We start from the raw sequence: 19800 nt of genomic DNA, 5'->3' as shown, positions 1-19800 counted from the left end.
AAGAGACTGACTCTCAGGATATGGTGGAGAACAGAGCCCCACTAAGAATTGGGGCAGGAGCTCAGGGGCTATGGAAACACTCATTGCTAGCAAGTGTGCTGAGAGCACAAAGGAAATGCTTGTGGTCCTTTTAGAGTGACAGGGAATAAACATTTGTTTCACCTTGAAGGAAATGAATATTTCAGGAAGAGGCCCAGGAGCTTGACGAAGCTAGACAGCCCATGCCGTGAGCCACATAAAGGAGGACATCAGAACCAATTGGGTTAGAGAGGACCTAATAAATTGTGTCCCTAACAAGGACCTAGCATTTTCTGTTCCTTGGGTGGGCCACATGTGCTCTGCTCTTGAGAAGATTGGGAACAGCTGTACTGAGTTGTTGCCATTGAGTCATATCTGGTCCAGGGGCCAGCGGTTGGCGCCTCTGGTCATTCCGTCCTTTTTTAACAAAGTTCGAGGTGATCTGGCCATCTCCCCAAAGATCCCAGGGAAGTGCATGCTCAGCATCCTCCGTGCAGCACTGGCAGCTGGGGCTTCCGTAGCCTCCTGCTGTGTCCTGTGCCCTGAATGGCCCCTTCCCTTAGCTTTCCGGCCTGCTCCCTCCCTCCAGTTGCTAAATTCCCCTCTTCTGTGCTTGCTTAGCAGAAACTTCTCATTTTACTTTTACATACTTCGCTGTGTTGATGTTGTGTGTGTGTGTGCGTGTCTCCCCCAGAAGACTGTGAAGCTCCTTGAGGGCAGGGACTGGGTTGGATTAATCTCTAAAGTCCGGAACCCAGCCTACGAACAGCCATACAGCATGAAACAGAAGCAAACTTATATTTCTCTGCCCAGATATGGTGGTGCACAGAGGGTTGTGTGGCACACAGAGGGTAGCTGGTTGCAGGTATGGTATGAGGCATCTTGAGAAATTAATAGTGGGGAAGGAGAGCCCTCCAAGGTGAGGATGCTTGCCAGAGATACCAGCCTGGCTGTCTGTCCCCTCCACCAGGGGGCCCCCCTGCCCCTGGCCCCTCTCGGGCCATTGCACCCTGTCCCTCTGGTTGCTTGCTTGGGACTTGCATGACATGGTGGGCTCTGCAGGCTGTTTCACAGTGCAGTGTGTTCCTGCTGCTCCTTCTGAAATGTGACCTGCCATGCCTTCTTCAGTCCCTCTGTCTCCATCCAGAAAAATGTCTAATTGTATCTTGAACTCATTTACATTGCCTGCTTCAATGGCCTCACTTGGCAGCTGAGTCCATATGCTAATTCCACCCTTTTCATGAAGGAATTCTGCTGATTTTACTTACTTTTTATGGCAGATTCCTCCCCCTAACCCCCACCCCCTTCTTCTTTTTTTGGTCTCTAGCTCTCCCAGTAAACAGTTTCTTAGGTCTACTCTCACAGGCCCTGTGACCCAGTGCCCTGAGGATGCTTCATGGGGTGAAGCACCTGATGGGTTTGGGTCAGGGCCCTGAGCATTAGCCCAAGCCCTTCCAGCACCTGCAGCTTAGGGTTAGTCAAGAATGTCTGGCCTTCGTTTCTCTGCTTCAGAGGAGGGGCTCTCTGTGGCTTGGGGACCCATTTCTACAAGGGTATGTTTGTGTCTAAGGCCACAGTGACAACTGTTGTTTTTTGGAACCCACAGTGTGAGAGCTGGTGAGAGTGGCATTGCCTCAGGGGCCATGTGAGGATGGAGCCAGCTTCCACAATAGAGGAGGAGGAGTCTGGGGCTGGGGGTGGACTGAACCCAAGTTCCATCCCAATGCTTGCCTTTGCTGCCAGTGTGGCCTTGGATGAGAGTTCCTTGACCTCTCTGAGTCTCACTCTCTTCATCTGTAAAGTGGACATGTGAGGGCACATGTCCTCATTCAGATTACTGGGATCTTCTCTAAGTGGACACAGTCCTTGCAGCCCTTGAGTCCTTACTCTATTGGCCACAGGATCTTCACAGCTTTTGATTCTGTCTTGGCATGGCCACTTCAGTTGCTCAACTTTTCTCCCTTTTTTTTTTTTTTTCTGTTTCTAAACAAATATACATATCTTTTCAAGTGATAATAGGCTGCCACCTCTGAGGACTAGAGAAGAGTTGATCAATTGTTGATGGAGGGCGTGTTCTAAGTACTTAAACAGGCCCAGTCATCTCTGGCCTCTCAGTGCTTTTCATTCACATCAAACATATTTGTTGAGTACCTATTCTGTGCTGCTGTGTGCAAGGGATTCTGTGGGTTAAGGCAGCCCAGGTCCCTGTCCCAGTCGGTGAGGGTGCAGAGGAGCCTGGGAGTCACAAACAGCACTGTCCTGGGGCAGTGTGGGACTGTGGGACCCTGAGGAGGGGCTGTTACCTCCAGATGAGGGGGAACCTGGAAAATACCTGGGAGGTGACATCTAGCCAAAACTTGAAGGCTGCAGTGCCAGAGGACAAGGTGGAAAGAATGCCCCAGGCACATGTGCATGGTCCAAGGTCCTGGGGTGATAAAGAACATGGCTGAGTGAGGAGCTGAAGCATGGACTGTGAGGAGATGGGGGTGATGGGCATGAGGCTGTCAGGTGGTACAGATAGGGGCCCAACCCTACTGCCTTTCTCCTTGTTCCTTGCCCAGGGAGGAGGGTCAGGGTTGGGGAATCGATCTCTGACCTTGACCTCCTGTGACCCTCACTCTCTTCTCCACAGAGGGCAACCTAGCACTTTTAGATACCAGGTCCCCAGGCTCAATGGGGTCTGACCTGTCCCTGTACTTACCTGACAATTTGACCTTGGGCAAGCAGACAATGCAGCCTCTCTCTGCCTTGATGTGATCATCAGCAAAATGGGGGTGTTGGTAATAGTACCTGTATCCTAGGACTGAGTTCAATGAGCTAATATATGCAATGCACTTAGAACAGAGCCTAGTTATAGTAACTAGGTGACATTTAATGTCACCTATGAAGACAGTGCTCATTAAGAATAACTTCTGTCCCAGAGGAAATTCTGGCCTGGTGTCTGAGGTTTTCCTGCTTCATTATCCAGGGAAATCATTGTCTTAGGTTATTCTTGAGAATTCTACCTCCTGGGGTTATATTGAGACTCAGTATGAAAACCTATGTTTGAAACTCTAGGGAAGAAAAGAATGTCAGATACTGTTTAGAGCTTTCACATGCATCGATTCCCTCAATCCTCCTAACAGTCTATGAAGTAGGTCCTGTTTTTATACAGCATGTGTCCTGTGGCTGTGATACTAGGTGTGGGGCCTTGGTCCAGAGTGTTGGGGAGCGAGTGTTTGGCAGACCCTGCACTGCCTTTTCATCAGCTTTGGGAGACGCCAAGGCCAGAGAGTGAAGTGCTGTCCCCACGGGGCCCCGCTGGAGGGGCAAGGGCTGAGTGAGATTTGTCTTCTCTCATTCGGACCCCAGAGAGCCCACTGTCCTTTCCTCCAGGATGACCCTCCTGGCATCCACCTTCCCCGACCCCACCAAGGGCAAAACATGGCTCACAAGAGAAAGAAGGATTGGGCTGTCAAATCTGCCCTACCCCAGGCGTAGCAGACTGATTCTTGAGTGCTTTTCTGACTCCAATAGTTATAGGCCAAAGAGGCTGGATGTTTGTACTGTTTCTTCGAACTTTCCTTTCTAGCGAAAACTCCAGAGGTCTCACACTATGGAGCTGCAGGCCAATCTTGGCCCATGGACATGTTTTGTTTGGGCCATGCTGTTTAAACATTTTTTTCAATTGGTTGTCAACATTTAAACATTGGCGAATTTCATATAATAGTCCAGATTTTTGGCATCTCTTAAATCGGAGGATCTGGCAACTTGAGGCCTACATTCCTGTCTGGCCATGGTAGACTGGAGCTGAGGATAAACCGTCCACTCTAGGCGGGATGCGGGAGTTTCTATTCCCTTTGGTCTTACACCTTGACTTACACCTAGCCCATGTTGCTCGTTTGAGGTGCCTACCAGCCCTGGAGGGTTTTCCCTCCCTTCCTCCATCCCTTCCTTCCTCTCTCCCTCCCTTTTTCCCTTCCTTCCTTGACAAGATTGTGCTCTGTGGCCCAGGCTGGAATATCGTGACACGATCATTGCTCACTGCAACCTTGGACTCCTGGGCTGAAGCCATCCTCCTGCCTCAACCTGCAGAGTAGCCAGGACTACAGGCATGCACCACTGCACCTGGCTAATTTTTGTTTTTAAAATTTTTTTATAAAGATGAAGTTCTCAATATGTTGCCCAGGCTGGTCTCGAACTCTTGGCCTCAAGCAGTCCTCCCTCCTCAGCCTCCCAGACTGCTGAGATTACAGGTGTGAGCCACAGTACTTCGTCACTGAAGGCTTTTATATTTGGGACAACTGCTGCCCACTTCCTTTATTTTCAGACATGCCTTTGTGAGATGATAGCATTTGTTAGGGGGAACAGGAACTCAGGCCCAAGAGCACTCATAATGATCACTTTCATAATGAAGCACCTGCTGTCTTCCAGACCCTAGGAGGTTAGCAAGCATCTATGAGCCTCACACTGGTCTGTTGATAGTATATGATCCCCATTTTACAGGTAGGAGAGACCGAGGCTCAAACAGGTAAGGGCCTTTAGACAGGTCTCACTTAGCATGCAGATTGGGGACGCTGCAGTGGAATCCAGAATGTTCCCTAAAAGCCCGTCTGTCTCCTCACACAATTTGCCCTCACTCTCAAGGTGGCCTGTGCATCAGTAGGTATGCCCTGAAACCTAGAGATGGAAGGACTCCAAGAAGTTTCCTTCACGGTTTCCCTTGGGAGTCACTGGGTGCTGTTTTCAAGAGAAATCCTTTTTGGTGACCTTCAGGGAATTGGCCAGTGGAACTCATTTATGTTGCCTCAGATCAGGCAGAGCCAGCGTTGGCTCCTGGCTCCACCATGTTCTAGCTATAGGACTGCACTGTCCCCACACTCCTCTCCTCCCCTCCATGCCCTCTCCCCTGTCTTACCTCACCTCCTCCCCCTCATCGTAGTGAATCCTCATTGTGGACTGGGCTCTGTGTCTAACTTTCCAAGCCTCCAATTTCTCATACCTGGATGGACTGTTGCCTGGCACTGTGGCCAGCCCAGTCGAGACCTTGATAATTGGTAGCCATTGTTATGAATGATGAGGCTCTCTACTCATTTTCACAATGGAAATCACATTGATAGGACCCCAGAGTTACAGAATTTTTGTGAAAAATATTGACTTTAAAGCAGCCTTTTCCCTAAGGCACCTTGACAACTGTTGTGGGAAGACCTGAGATGACACTGAATTGCACAGATCTTTGTAACTCTGGGTCTCCTGTCTCATGAATCAGGTACCATCTTTGTTCTAAGCAGTCTGCTAGGTACATCACATACCTTTCTAAAAGGTTAGTAGTGGTTTTATCTCCATGTGATAGATGAATAAACAGGCCCGGAGAGCCCAGGCATTGTGTGAAAGATCACACCGGTGGTAAGTGGAGCAGGGGCTCCGACTCAAGCTGGCCCTCCCCAGGGTTTGTGCTCTGAGGCCTTTCCTGTGGGGCTTGATTCCCAGCCCTGCCCCAGGATCTGAGGCAGACTCAGTGCCCATGTCACGTAATGAAAGAGTCAGGGGTTCTTGGTGCTCCGTTAGGGCCTGTTTTTCCTGGTTGGTTGGCAAGTCTGAGTGTTTATTCAGCACTGCTGGGAAAGCTCTCTGGTTTAATTCTGAGATTCCAAGCCTTCCTCTTGCATCTCTCCCCATTCCCCCAGCTGAGAGAACTGGGAGAGACACAGGGCAGAGGCTTTTCCCTGGATGAGGTTTGTGTTTGGATTTCAGGCGTTGCTGATGGTGAAGTGTGCTCAGGGTTTTCTTCGTAATTCACATTCCTGTGTCTACCTCTTACTGTTTTGTCCAAAGTTCTTGTATCCATATTTGGCGACTTGTCTCTCTGTTCCCACCCCCACCCCTAAGCCCCTCAAGGTGTCTGCCAAAATCCTGTATAACTCGTATCATCTCCCAAGCTGTTATAGTATATGAGGGCAAAGGATAATTTAGTTATTTTTGAATAAAGATTCAGAGGAAAAGTAAAAACGTTGGGCAGGGGGTGGGGGGAAGTTTTCATACTCACTGCATGAAATAGACAATATTTCCTGAAACAGGAGATACGAACCTCAAAGAATTTAAAATAAAACATTCATTTTATTATTTTTTTAAAGAAGGAAAATGAGGAAAAAAAAGTAGAATAGTCAGTCTTTTTATCCTAAGTACAGATGAAATTGATTAAACCTTAAAGACTGGCCTCCGCACACCCGGTTTATTAATTGAAGAATTTCCTCTTACCCGGAATGGGAAGTTCACATTAAAATCAAGCTTGCCCTGAGTGGTAGTGACACTTGAGAACTGAACATTTTCCACAATCCTATTTTCTCTTCGGTGCTAGAGGAAATCCTAAAATGGTTAAAAAGGGGGGAAGGGGATTGAGGCGGGGAAAGAGCAAAAACTGTACATTTTAAGGAAGCCTTCTTTCATTTCATTGTAAAGCATGAAATCAAATTATAGCTCACAGCCTACAATTATTTTATTTCTACATTTCAAATTCCATTTTCTGTTCTTTTTCACTGCTCTTGAACAGGAGTTGTACTGTTATGCAAAGTCAGCTAAAAAGATTACCCTAGATAGACTATGACACGGTAGCTTAAAGAAGCAAAAAGGCAAAACTCCCTAGTTAGGTTGGGAGCCTTGTGGCCCTACAGATCCCTCCTATCTGGTTCCATCTGGAAAGGAGGCCTAAGCAGCCATCACCTTCTTTGACCCCTTGGCTCTGATAGGAGCTTGGAAATTTCCGCTCTTCGTGTATCTCCCTGCATGATGCTGACTCTACCCCATCCTCCCAGTGAGCTGTGTCTGCTTCACTGCCTCCTAGGGGTGGGCCTCTCCTGGCTGACAATAAGGGGATGCTATGAGTTGATGCCTGGTGCATCATTAATGCTCTGGCTTAGCAGGACTGGAAGGTCATGGCTTTTCCGGTTCTCTTCCAGTCCCTGGATTTAGTGCCAACACACCTTTCTCTACCTCTCACTGACCCCTTTATGGCAGAGAGTGAGTCCAGGCTCAGTGCTTCAGCAGGCTATGTTATCCAGTTAACATCTAATAACTTTACTCACATTGTTTTATTTATCTTTACAGTTAATTTCTCCTTATTGCAAGTTTAATAGTGTTGTACTTATGATCATGTAAAGTTGTTTTTAATATAAGTGCATTTGAATTTTAAAAAATGATATGACTCAAACACACATGTGAGTAAATAATAGTAGAGGTGGTATCCATGGGCCTGGCAGAAATCATGAAGGTGGTGCATGGATGGAGAACCCTGGTATAATTTATATTTCTTCCCTGAAGTGGATCAGCTGTCTTGAAAACTTCTAGCCAAAGAAGTTTTTAATCATGTCTCTAGTTATCCATCCACATCTTGACCAGCCCCTGCTCTCAGGAAGTTCTCTTACAGATCTACCTCAGCTCCTTCATGCTTCTGTGGAAGATCACTTCCTTTTGTATTTTCATTAGATAGGAACGTCCTACATTAGATAGGTCCCTACCTCTGACCTTGAGCATCTCCTTAACTTCCTCTTCCCTCAGCCTCATGGTGGGCATGCAGACTCTTAGACTCTGGCGGACAGGTGACAGATATCACTTAGTGTGACAGCACAGGCTCTCCTCCTGACTTGGAGGTCTGGGTTCTAATCCAGTTCTCCAGTTCGTTTGCTGTGTGACTGAGGGCAAGTCATTTCAAATCCCTCAAATCTCTTCAAGTCTCAGCTTCTGCACCTGTGTGATGTGAATAATAAAGGTTTCCTTCTTGGGCTATTAACATTAATTGAGATAATGTGCCTGGTGCATTCTTAGGCATGCAATACATGTTCATTCTCTTTCTTCCTTTCCCCAACTTCCTGACCTGTAGTCATCTTTTTATTTATTTATTTAATTTTGAGATAGAGTCTTGCTCTGTTACCCAGGCTGGAGTGCAGTTGTGTGATCTTGGCTCACTGCAGCCTCCATCTCCCAGGTTTAAGTGATTCTCGTGCCTCAGCCTCCTGAGTAGCTGGGACTACAGGCACTCACCATCACATCTGGCTAATTGTATTTTTAGTAGAGATGGCATTTCATCATGTTGGCCAGGCCAGTGTTGAATTTCTGATCTCAAGTGACCCGCCTGCCACAGCCTCCCAAAGTGCTGGGATTACAGGCATGAGCCACCACTCCCAGACCATTTTATTCATTTTTAAGTCATTTTATTGACGTATTTTTTTTATTTCAAAGTCATTTCAAACCTAGAGAAAGGTTCTAAGAATAGTACAGAGGACTCCCATATGCCCATCACCCTCGAGTCATCTTTGTGGCCATCCTTAAATATGTCAGCATGGTTTGAGTACAGCCAGACAGAGATTTAGGAGTCACTCTCTAGCAAGGCTGACACGGCTGATTGTGGTGTGAGGACAGTTCCATGGTTTCTTCAGTGGTCTTGCAGAAGGCTGAAACCTCATTAGCAGAAGTCTTTATGATCACTAAGCAGAAGTAACTGGGTGTCTTCATCTCTCTTCTTTCCTCCCCCACTGCCTTAGGTGGACCGTCTAAGTCTAATTTGTTGATCAAAGCCAGTGTCTTGACAAGTTTTCTCACAGGACAGGTACATACCTAGGGTTGTGTCTGAGATGACTTGATGTGTGCACAGATAAGGTGTTAACGGATGTTGATCCCAGTGGGAAAGTTATTCCCACTTCAAGATTCTTTAAGTCCTTCTGATCACTTTAAGGAGGTCTCTGGTTGGTGTTGGGAGCTCTTGGACTTCTCTTAACATTGCAAGCTCACTGCCTGTTTCTGTAGCCGTGTCTGGCTAGAACTTAATAACAGTGTTTTATTTTTATTGTACTTCTTTTTTTAAACTTTTTACTTATGGTAAATGATGCTGGTTTTCCAGTGACATGAAGCTTTGCTTTTACTTACTTTTTTATTTTATTTGAGACAGGGTCTCATTCTGTCGCCCAGGTTGGAGTGCAGTGGCGTGATCTCCACTCACTGCAACCTCTGCCTCCAGAGTTCAATTGATTTTCCTGTCTCAGCCTCCCATGTGTCTGGGACCACAGGTGTGCACCACCATACCTGGCTAATTTTTGTAGTTTTTGTAGAGATGGGGGTCTCTACAAAAACCATGTTGCCCAGGCTGGTCTCGAACTCCTGGACTCAGGCAATCCTCCCACCTCGGCCTGCCAAAGTGCTGGGATTATAGGTGTAAGCCACCACGCCCAGCCTGAAGCTTTTAAAAATAAATTGCTCTTCAGTCAGTAATGTATGTACGTAGTTCAAAATCTTAAAGGTACAAAAATGTACACAATAAAAAGTAAATCTGCCTCTTATCCCCCTGCTTACCTAGTTTACTTCCTGGAAGCAAACTGTTGTCGTTTCTTCTAAAGATTCCAAAGACACTTCATGATTTCAAGCATGTTTTTTCTCCCACGGACTCTCTAGAAGTGACAATATACTGCACACACAGTGAACACACCAGCTCCGTTAGAGCTCTCAGTGAATGGTTACCTTGGTGTTTTTAAATAGCTGTGTCATTAAAATTTTTTTGGTTTTATGGATATACCATAGTTTAGTTAACTGCTTCCCTTCCGACAGGCATTCAGGCTGGTTCCAAGTCTTTGCTATTTCAGACACATAGCAGTGAGTGTCCACATATGTGCCCCATGCATAAGTGGGGCACTGCTGTGTGTGCTGCTCCCTCTCCCAACAGGCAGGACCTGTGCGGAGCGGCAAAAGTGTTTTTAAAAAATTTATTTATTTATGTATTTATTTTGAGACGGAGTCTCACTGTGTCGCCCCGGCTTGAGTTCAGTGGCATGATCTCGGCTCACTGCAACCTCCGCCTCCTGGGTTCAGGTGATTCTCTTGTCTCAGCCTCCTGAGTAGCTGGGACTACAGGCATGCACCACCACGCCTGGCTAATTTTTGTATTTTTAGTAGAGATGGGGTTTCACCATATCGTCCAGGCTGGCCTCAAACTCCTGACCTCAAATGATCCTCCTGCCTCGGCCTCCCAAAGTGCTGGGATTACAGGTATGAGCCGCTGTGCCCAGCCAAAAGTGTTACCAAATGTTTTGAGATGACTTGGCCTCCTGGGTAAAACTTGAGTTGTGGAGTCACATAACCTGACCTTGAATTCTTGCTCCCTGTCTTTGTAGTTCTGTGACCTGTGACTTAATTTCCTCATCTGTAAATGGTAAGCAGGGGGCGGTGATGCAGAGTGTCAACAGACCCCTAGAATCCATCATGTGAATGTCAGGGCCAGGCAGGCCGAACACTCAACACGTTAGCTCTTTGTATTATGATCAGTATTATTTGGTCAGTCCGGTAGGTGAAAAACTGAATTTCAGTGTGCAGTGGTTTTAATTTGCATTTTTCTTGTTACTAGTGAGTTGGGATGTCTTACCATGTTTGAGCTATTTTTCCTTATGCCCCTGCTTGCTTCTCTGACTTCATCTCCTTCCTCTTCCTCAAACGCATGTGGAGGCTTTGCACTGGCTCCTCCCTCTGTTGCCTACCATCTCCTTCTCCTCTGTGTCTTTGCCCAGATAGCTCCTTTTCAGTGAGGCTTCTCCTGACAACCCGATTTAAAATTGCAGGCCGCCTGCTTCCCGGACAGCTCAGAGCCTACTTCTCCTGCTCTTTCTCCCCAGGATGCTTAGCCTCTTTGACCCTACTATGAAATTCACTCACTGTGTTTTAATGTTTGCTTTTTGCTCTACCCTGCTAGACTATGACTTCCCGATTGCAAGGGGTAGGGACTATTGTCTGTCTGACCTCTCAGGTGTGCCAGCCACCAACTCTACGTCTGGCATGAGGAAATGCTCAGTAAATGTGCTGTGTGTGAACTAGCTATTGATACCATTTACACTTTTGATTGGACTGTTGCTCTTTTTAAAAAATCAATTTCAGTATATCCAATTTGAAATATTAAGGAAAACAGTCCTTTGTGTATAGTATGCGTTTAACCTTCTCTTCCTTGTTATCAGACTTTATCATATTTTCCTATGCAGAGAGATATATGTTGTTGAACTTGTCAGTGTTTCTTTTTTTGTCTTCTATGTTTGTTGGTTTTGTATCTTACCTAGGTATTTTTTAAAAAACGTTTAAGATTATAAAAAATTTTTTTCACTCTTTCTTTCAGTACTTTTTTGGTTTTATGTTTTTATGTTTGAAACTTTGATCCATTTGGAATTTATTCTGATGTCATGTGTAAAGTAGACATCCAATTTTATTTTTATCTAGATGGCTAACCATTGTCCCTTTGTCACAATTAGGTGATTGTCCCTGTTTCCAGATGTGGACCTTGGGGCTCAGAGATGGAAAGCTCCTCATCCAAGGTTGTGCAGCCAGCAAATGGACCTGCATCTTGCCCGCTTCCCTCTCCCAGCTCTGTAGGTGTTTCACCACAAACCTCTAGCATTTCTTGTTTTTTTGTCTTTCTTTCCTTTTGGCGGGGGTCCAGCACCTCTATTTGTCTGCTATCTTGTCCAGGGCTGTTTATTTTTTACCTTGATCTCTTACATGAACTCTCTTTGTTGTTCCTCCTGTTCTTCCACTGCTGACATGTTCTCATGGTTCGCCCTGGCCTTTCTTTAGGTGGTGATGAATGTCTCCTTTTGCTTACTCCTGCAGGACTCTGCCTCAGGTTGTGCACTTTGTTCTAGTTCCTCTGTATCCTGAGGGCCTCGCCCACCTGCTCTTTGGGATGCCTTAGGGTTCCCGGAGGACTGAGGAATGCATGACTCTGGCCAGGAGACAGCTGGCAATAGAAAAAGCAGAAATTTTGAAGTCAAACAGCTCTTGGTTCTATCCCTGCCTCTGCTGTTCACTGTTGAGCAATTAGACCTCAGATTTCTCTTTATAGAAATGCAAGGTCTCCTCTTCCAGGGGATTGTGGGGAGGATTAGAACTAATGTAGAAATCACAAGCTCAAATGCCTGTTGGGAGCCAGGCTGGTAGTATAATGCTGGGATGTGAGGCAATAGGGAATTGAAGGAACCAGGATAAAGTTGGGAATTCATGGCTGTTCTCCAGGAGACAGCTCCTCCTCAGCCACATCAGACAAAGGCCCAGTCTCACCACATTTGCTAATTCATGGAGATTTTTATGTGACATTTCTCAAGTTGTAAATGTTGGCAGTGCGTGCATATTCTAACAGGCACTGCACAGGCTACACAATGCCCAATCCAGATCCTCACGCATCTTTAAGTTGTCAGTTTGCAACCAGTGATGCGAAGTCGTTGGCTCCAATTCAGCTCTCAGTCCACAGTGGCTGTTATTTGGGGATTTTGGGAGGTTTTTTTTGAGCTTGCTCTGTTGCCCAGGCTAGAGTGCAGTGGCGTGATCTCAGCTCACTGCAACCTCCACCTCCTGGGTTCAAGTAATTCTCATGCCTCAGCCTCTATGTAGCTGGGACTACAGATATGTGCTATACGTGCTATCATGCCCGGCTAATTTTTTGTATTTTAGTAGAGATGGGGTTTCACCATTTGCCCAAGCTAGTCTCAAACACCTGAGCTCAGGCAATCTACCCACCTCGGCCTCCCAAGTGCATAATGGCTGTTATTTGGATTGTGTCTGCTGCTTTTGGTTTTCTTGTCAGTCAGGCAGCACACTGGTCCTGCTGGACGATAGGTCAGCTCTGTTCCCACTTGTTACTTCCGGTGCTTGGAGTTCCTTAAACTTCTTTTGGTCCACTTGTTTACCTGGAGACCAATAAGCCAGGGTTTGACTGTTAATGCATCATGGGACCAGGACAGCAACGTCTAGTCGTGCTGGGTCAGTTTCTCCTGCTCAGGGGTCTCCCTGCAAGTCTGGCGGGATTTGGCCAGGATGTTTGTGGAGGAGCCCACCTTTGCAAGCAGTTCAAACAGTTAAGGATGCCCTGCCCAGTGGTGGATACAGTGCTCCAGGCTGTCGGCTAGCACTTACCAAGAACCCCTATGAGGGGCCAGTTCCTGGGTCTGCAGGAGCTGGGGGAGGTACCATTTGTATTCGCTTCATGTTGCCGTTAATACTTTTCTTCTTCCTCCTCCGGAGGGCACAAGACCTTTGTATATATGTGAATCAAAAAGAAAGGAGGAGACCAGTTCTTGAGCTCTTACTGTGCTGGGCATTGTGATACTCACAGCAGCTTGCATTTGGTGAGTCTGGGGCTGGGCGAGGTGCCGTCCTCCACTTTACGGTGTTGTCTCTGGCATCAGCATCTTCAAAGGAGGAATCCCAGGCTCCAAGAGGTCAAGAGGTGTACTTGCCTGAGGCTGTGCAACTGACAGGGCAAGATGCTTCCCCTTTGCCCCTGCCTGCCTTGGAACTTGAGGTGGGCTTCTAAGCTGCCGCCCTGTTCCTCCTGCCCTCAGGCAGCACCCCTCTCCATGAATTCCCTGCTCACATGCCCCAGATCAAAACATGCCCTCCCTCTGGGTTGTCTCCTCTACAGGAACCTGAGTTTCCAACTATGGTGGTAGACACCACTGTCATTAGAAAACAGAAATGCAATTACTGTTTCTGTTTTACAGATGTGGAGATGGAACACAGAGAGGGTAAATAGCTTTACAAAACTTCCCTCCATCTGAAACTGTTCATGAAAATGGTTATCTGATGATAACAAGGACCAGGGTCCCTGGAGCCTTCTCCTGTGACTGGGGCCTTCTTTGGCCTCCTGGTCCCCACTGAAAGGTCTGGGCCTGGCCAGGAGCCTCCAGCCTGGTAGACTCATAGCACCTCCTGCAGCACCTTTTTCTATTGCCAGCTAGTTCTGTTGCCCGGTGGTTGTCAGCAGTGTGGGCAGTATGAATGCTTGGCTTCAGTGAGAGGGCTGAGCTGAAAGGCTGAGAGTGTACGAGTGTGACATGCTGCCCTGTGCCCAGGTGGGTGCTAGGCCACAGGCATCGTGGAGGCCTGATCATGACTGCCCTCCTTCTCTCCCCCCTTTTCTCCTTCACCCACTCTATCAGCAGCCTTTGTCCACTTGTGTTTGCCTGGGGTCTACGTGGACTAGTGAGGATAGCAGGCCTTGTTGCAGCTGGACCGAGAGTGATGGGGCCCAGGTTCAGTGCTCATAGCTGTTAGTACCAGCTCCCACTTACTGAGGGTGCTTAGGGCTGTGTCTCTCTGAGTCTCTCCTAATCTTAGGCAATGGACATCTTTCTTTAGGTCCTGATTGTGGGTGAGGAAATTGAAGCTCCTAGTAAGGTTGTGATTTGAACATCTCCAAGCCTGGGGACCTCCAAGCCCTGCTCTTGCTAATTCCTCTAATTTGTGGCCCTTGTTTCCTTGGTCTGTAAAATGGCTCTTTTGGCTAAGCCCCTTCCTTTTCCAGATCCTCTGAGCCTGTGCTGAGGAGGACAGGATGGACACTGCTGGTTGGTCCCACACCTTCCTGGTACCAGTGGGAATTTGAGAGGGAAAGTCCAGGCTTACCCTGTTTCAGGAAAATTGTAGGAGGAAAACTAATTCCCCTTAAAACTGTTTGTCTCCTTGCTCTTTCAGCAAAATGGGCTACCATGTGACTGAAGTCTTGCTGCCCCCCACCCCTTGCCCTTAGCAGAGAGTTGGGACAGCTGCAATCTGTGTTGGAGTCTGATCAATCCTGGGTTCTTGCCCCTAGTTGGGTAGCTTTGGGCAAGTTATTTAACCTGCCTTAGTCTTAGTTTTCTTGCCTGTACAATGAGGAGACAGGCAATACATTGAATAAATGAATAAAAATAGCTACAATAATGATGTCATCTTGTGATTATAAGGCACCTCCTCTCACCCTGAAGTCTGAGGAGCTGCGCTTTGAGGTGGGGACCTCTAAAACCTCTTTGTTTTGTCCTGGAACACCAACAAGGGGCTTGTGCAGTGTAATTGTTTTATTTTGGACATAAGATCTTGCTGCTCAGAGTTGTAGGGTACTGTTGTAGAGCAAAATCAGTGGACTGAGCTCAAATCCCTTTGAATCCTTGCTCCTTGACCTGACGTGGTTACTTCACCTCTCTGACCCTTTGTTTTCCCTTTTTTTTTTTTTTTTTTTTGAGACAAGGTCTCACTCTGTTACTCAGGCTGGAGTATAGTGGTGTAATCAGGCCTTGACCTGCAGCCTTTACCTGTCTGGGCTTAGGTGATCGTCCTACCCCAGCCTCCTGAGTAGCTGGGAATACAAGCATGCGCCACTATGCACAGCTAATTTTTGTATTTTTTGTAGAGATGGGGTTTCATCATGTTGCCCCACACTGATCTCAAACTCCTGAGCTCAAATGATTCACCCATCCCAGCCTCCCAAAGTGCTGAGATTACAGACGTGCACCACCATGCTGAGCCAATTTTTGAATTTTTTTGTAGAGACAGGGTTACACCATGTTGCTCAGGCTGGTCTTGAACTCCTGAGTGCAAGTGATCTGCCCACTTTAGCCTCCCAAAGTGCTGGCATTACAGGCCCAGCCTGTTTTCCCATTTGTAATGCCCATATGGCAGAGCTGGTGTTGAAATGCAGGTAAGAGGAGATGAAGACATGTAGACCACCACTGTGCATGCCATAATAGCAGATGTAGAAGTAAAAACCATGGATAACAGCTAATATAACTGAGGATTTCATATGTCTAGACACTGTTCCACATCCTTTACATATGTGATCTCATTGAATCTTCAGTGCAATCCAATAACATATGCAGTATTATCATCCTCATTTAAGTTGAGGAAGCTGAGGCACAGAGAGAGCTGATATATTTGGCAAATGGTCATAATAATAGTAGGATATAAATTGCCACTGTAGTTTTATATTGTTGATGAAATGTATTTACATTGTTCAATGAATATTTTAAAAGTCACCAAAAACAAATTTTGGCCAGGCACAGTGGCTCACGCCTATAATCCTTATAGCACTTTGGGAGGCTGAGGTGGGAGGATCTCTTGAGGCCAGGAGTTCGAGACCAGCCTGGGCAACATAGCAAGACTCTATCTCTACAAAAAAATTGTAAAAATAATCTGGATATGGTGGCATGCACCTGTAGTCCCAGCTACTTGGGAGACTAAGTTTGAGCCCAGGAATTCAAGGCTGCAGTGACCTATGATTGCACCACTACACTGTAGCCTGGGCAACAGTAAGACCCTGCCTCTAAAATTTAAAAATAAATAAATAATGGCACACATTTACCTATGTAACAAACCTGATCATCCTGCATATGTACCCCTGAACTTAAAATATGAGTTGAAAATTTAAAAAATTCTTTATTTTAAATTTAATATTATTTCTCCTTCTTAGAATGACCACAGCTTTGATTTTTTTTTATAAAAAATATGATTTCGAGTTTGCTAAAATATGTTCAAAATATAATGTTAAGTTTCTCCAGCTGAAATATTTTTTTTCTGAACATATTTTATTCCTTCAGTCCCAGAAGGAAAATTACACCTCACAGATAACTTACACTTTGTTATATTCTGACCCTTGTAAGTTTTTCATTATTTTTGAAATGATTAAGATATATAATTTACAGAATTGGAAATTTTAATTTTTAAAAGTACTGAGAAACTTTAACCCTATTATAATTATTATGCAAACCTTTTAAGGATGCTATAGTCAATACAACTAGATGAAAAACTCTGATAGATTGGGAAATATAGAGGGTCATTTATAAGCCTCAATTTTTTTGTCTTGTGTTTCCCACCCACTCGTTCTCTATGTCCCTCCAGTCTCAGAGCAATTTCCTACCCTGGGTTCATGGGAATTGGGAAGGGCACTGTTTGATTCATTCTATGAAAATACTAGGGATTTTGAAAAAGGCAAGACAGGCCACTTGTGTCACTTCCTGTCGTCTGATCAAAAGTTTGATGAAGAAAAGAAAGTAACTAAGAGCTGCTGCCAGACAGTTGCCTGGTGCTGACCCTGGGTTTCCAGTGCTACTCTGGTTCTCAGTGTGGCCAGTCAAGTCCCTCTGACCTCTGGGCTCCTTAGAAGTCCCTGGTGCTGGCTGAGCTGCAGAGGGTCTGCTCAAGAGCCTGGCCTTTTGGAACAAAGACAGCTTGTGGATGCTGGATCAGGCTTTAGATGAAATCCCAACTGGCTCCTGAGTGTTTGGGTCCTATCTGTGCTTAGCTTTCTGGGTCTGTCAATCAGTTTCATTTCCTATCCACAGGCTATTAATAGGCGTGAGAAGCAAGAGGGCCTGATACATGGACCACGTGAGTCATTCCCCTCCTGGATAGTTATATATACCAATAGGAAATTGACTGTTGGAGAAGAGAAACAGATTCCTGGTGAATAAAGTCAAAGAGACAGGGATGTGGACATTTGCTGCATTAGTCCAACAATGATGTATTTATCTGTGCCCAAGGTGGGTCTTCTGCTGTGCATACAGATTGAAAACGGAGGCCTTGGTTTTGAACCCTCAGTGTGGGGCATCAAGGATGAGGGGCAAGTGAACCTGGGCAGGTGTTCTGGGCAAAGCAGGAGCAGGGGCAAAGGCAAGGCAGGGAAGGGGGTGAGAGTCCACCTGGGTCCTACCTTGATTCTTAGGTGGCGAGTGGAGAGTTGAAGGGGGAAGATTGTGGGCTCGGTCCCCACTGGACAGGGTGGGCTGTGTGGCATGGGAGTTGAGAGCCTGGGTGCCAGAGTTCAGGTCTCTTCTCTGCCACCTCTACCTGCTATATAAATATGAGCAGTCAACAGACTTCCCTAAAGCCTCGACTTCCTCATCTATAAAGTAGGGACTATGTAGTGGGGCATGTTTAAGTTCTAGAGGGAACTTGGATAGTCAGAATTACTCTGGAGAACTCCTTAAGGAACCCATGAGGTTGAGTGGCCTTGGTTCTGTGGGCACAGCTTTGCCCACAAGAGATGGAGGCCCATGGGGCCAGTGCAGGGTCCATTCTGCTGTAAAGATGGAGACTGGAAAACACCACTGGGCCCCCAGTGTGTTCCTCCCTCCTTGTTCCCCACTGGATTTTATCTCATCCTGCCTCAAGAGCCACCCTCACAGCCCTGTGGCTAGTTCCCAGATTTACTGATGGTTATGAGGACCCAGAAGACAGTTGGTTGTATCTTCTGGGTGGAGAAGGCTTGGGCTCAGCTTGTATGAGGGAAGTGCAAGTATCATGGGGCCATGGGGAGAAGGTGAAAAGCCCAGGAAAAAGGGTTTGTGAAGCACACAGCATAATGCTTGGCACAAGGCGAGTAGCAAGAAACTGGGAGTTAAAAAGCAGGAGTCCCCAAAGCCACACTGGGTAGTCTGTTTTTTTTTAGAGGACAGTAGGACTCTAGCATGAGAAGGGCATGGTCAGGTCTGTGTTTTATTGTATTCATTTATACACTTAAAGTTATAATTTTATTTTGGGGCAGATACTACACACCCCTGTTTAAAATGAAAAGGAACTGAAGAATGTAGAGAAGAATTTCCTTCCAACTCATCTTTTGTCTCCAGCAGACAGCCAAGTCATTAGTTTCTTTTGCATTCCCTCAGATATATTTTATGTGTGTAGAAGCAATACATATTCATATGCGACACCCACACACATGCTCACACACACACATCTATGCCTTATCCTCTTTTCAACACAAATCACACTCTGCATATTGTGCCTTCCCCTTCTCACTCACTCCGCCTTGGATATCATTCCATAGTGATAGATAAAGAGCTTCTTCATTCTTTTAAATGGGTGTATAGTATTCTATCATGGCATTATAGCATTATATACTTATTTTCAACCTGTCCCCTGCTGATGGACATTTACTTGGTTTCCAGTGTTAGCTATAACAAACATGCTGCAGGGATGTTTTGTGAGCTTGCCTGGGTCAAAGATTATGTGCCTCTGCAGAGGTTATACCAGTTAACCCCCATCCCTGCTCCTGCCCAGCAGTATATGCATCAGTTATATATTTTTAGAAAGTGCCTTTGGAGAGGCTGTTTGGAGGATGGAGTTTGGAGGGCCACATCTGAGCTGCAGCAGCCCATTAGGGAGTAGCCATCATGAGCCTGCCATGGGCTATGGGAACTAGAGCTGGAACAGAGAAGGAGTCCAGAGGCGAGCTGGTAATTCGGTAGCTATGAGGGGGAGTCTATCAGACCAGTCAAGTCTGTTTTTAATAGTCTGTCATGTTAATGGTAAATGATAGAGCCAGTGTCCATCCTCTGTGGCTGTAGCAGAGACCAGGGCCCTCCTGCCCCCATGACCTGGCAGGGGAGATGCTGCTGCTGCTGCTGCTGCTGCGTGCAGCTGGGCCTAGCCTGTGGCCCCCGCTGGCAGGATGAGGAGAGGAGGATGGACAGGGAGAAACAGAGGGGGAAACAGGAGAGTTGGGACATGTCTAGGCCTACCTGAAGTCAGAGAGGCACACCATTCTCCTGGGGGAGGCCAGAGGAGCGTCACAGAACAGTGATGACCAAGAGGCCTCTTAGAACAGTGGGAAGGATTCTTCAGCAGTGGTGTCAGGAGCCCTGGTTTCTAGTCCCTTCAGTACTAGTTGGCTGTGTGATCTAGAGCACATGATCTAGACCTATGTCTCTGAGTCTCCCTTTCTTCATCTGAAACACAAGTTTACTGGAGATTAAGTAAGCTGACCTAGTGTGCATAGTCAGGGTACCTGCAAAAAAGAAAAGGTTCTCCCTCCTCCTTGCCTTCCCTCTGTCCCCAGAAGTGGGATAGAGAATCAGCAGTCATCAGAATCATGCACAGAGCAGTCTCCTTTGCATTGCCAGCGACCATAACCTGATCCCGAAAAATGCTTCATGGGCATTCTTATAAACTCAAAATGTAATTATTCTTATTTTAATAGGGAGAATGTTTGTATATTCCTGCAATCTGAAGTTACACCCTTCTTGTTGAAAT

General features: G+C 46.4%; 1 protein-coding gene across 3 annotated transcripts in view; it reads left to right on the top strand.

Annotated features, from left to right (window-relative positions):
• EEFSEC (eukaryotic elongation factor, selenocysteine-tRNA specific) overlaps positions 1–19800 on the top strand; it is a 257463-nt gene that overhangs the window by 74209 nt on the left and 163454 nt on the right. The window lies entirely within an intron of this gene.

This window comes from Sapajus apella, unplaced genomic scaffold (genome assembly GCF_009761245.1).
Source record: "Sapajus apella isolate SASKATOON/1434 unplaced genomic scaffold, GSC_monkey_1.0 scaffold174, whole genome shotgun sequence".
In the NCBI taxonomy this organism is placed as follows: domain Eukaryota; kingdom Metazoa; phylum Chordata; class Mammalia; order Primates; family Cebidae; genus Sapajus; species Sapajus apella.
Note: the sequence above shows the minus strand (reverse complement) of the source record. Positions and strands in the feature narration are given on the sequence as shown.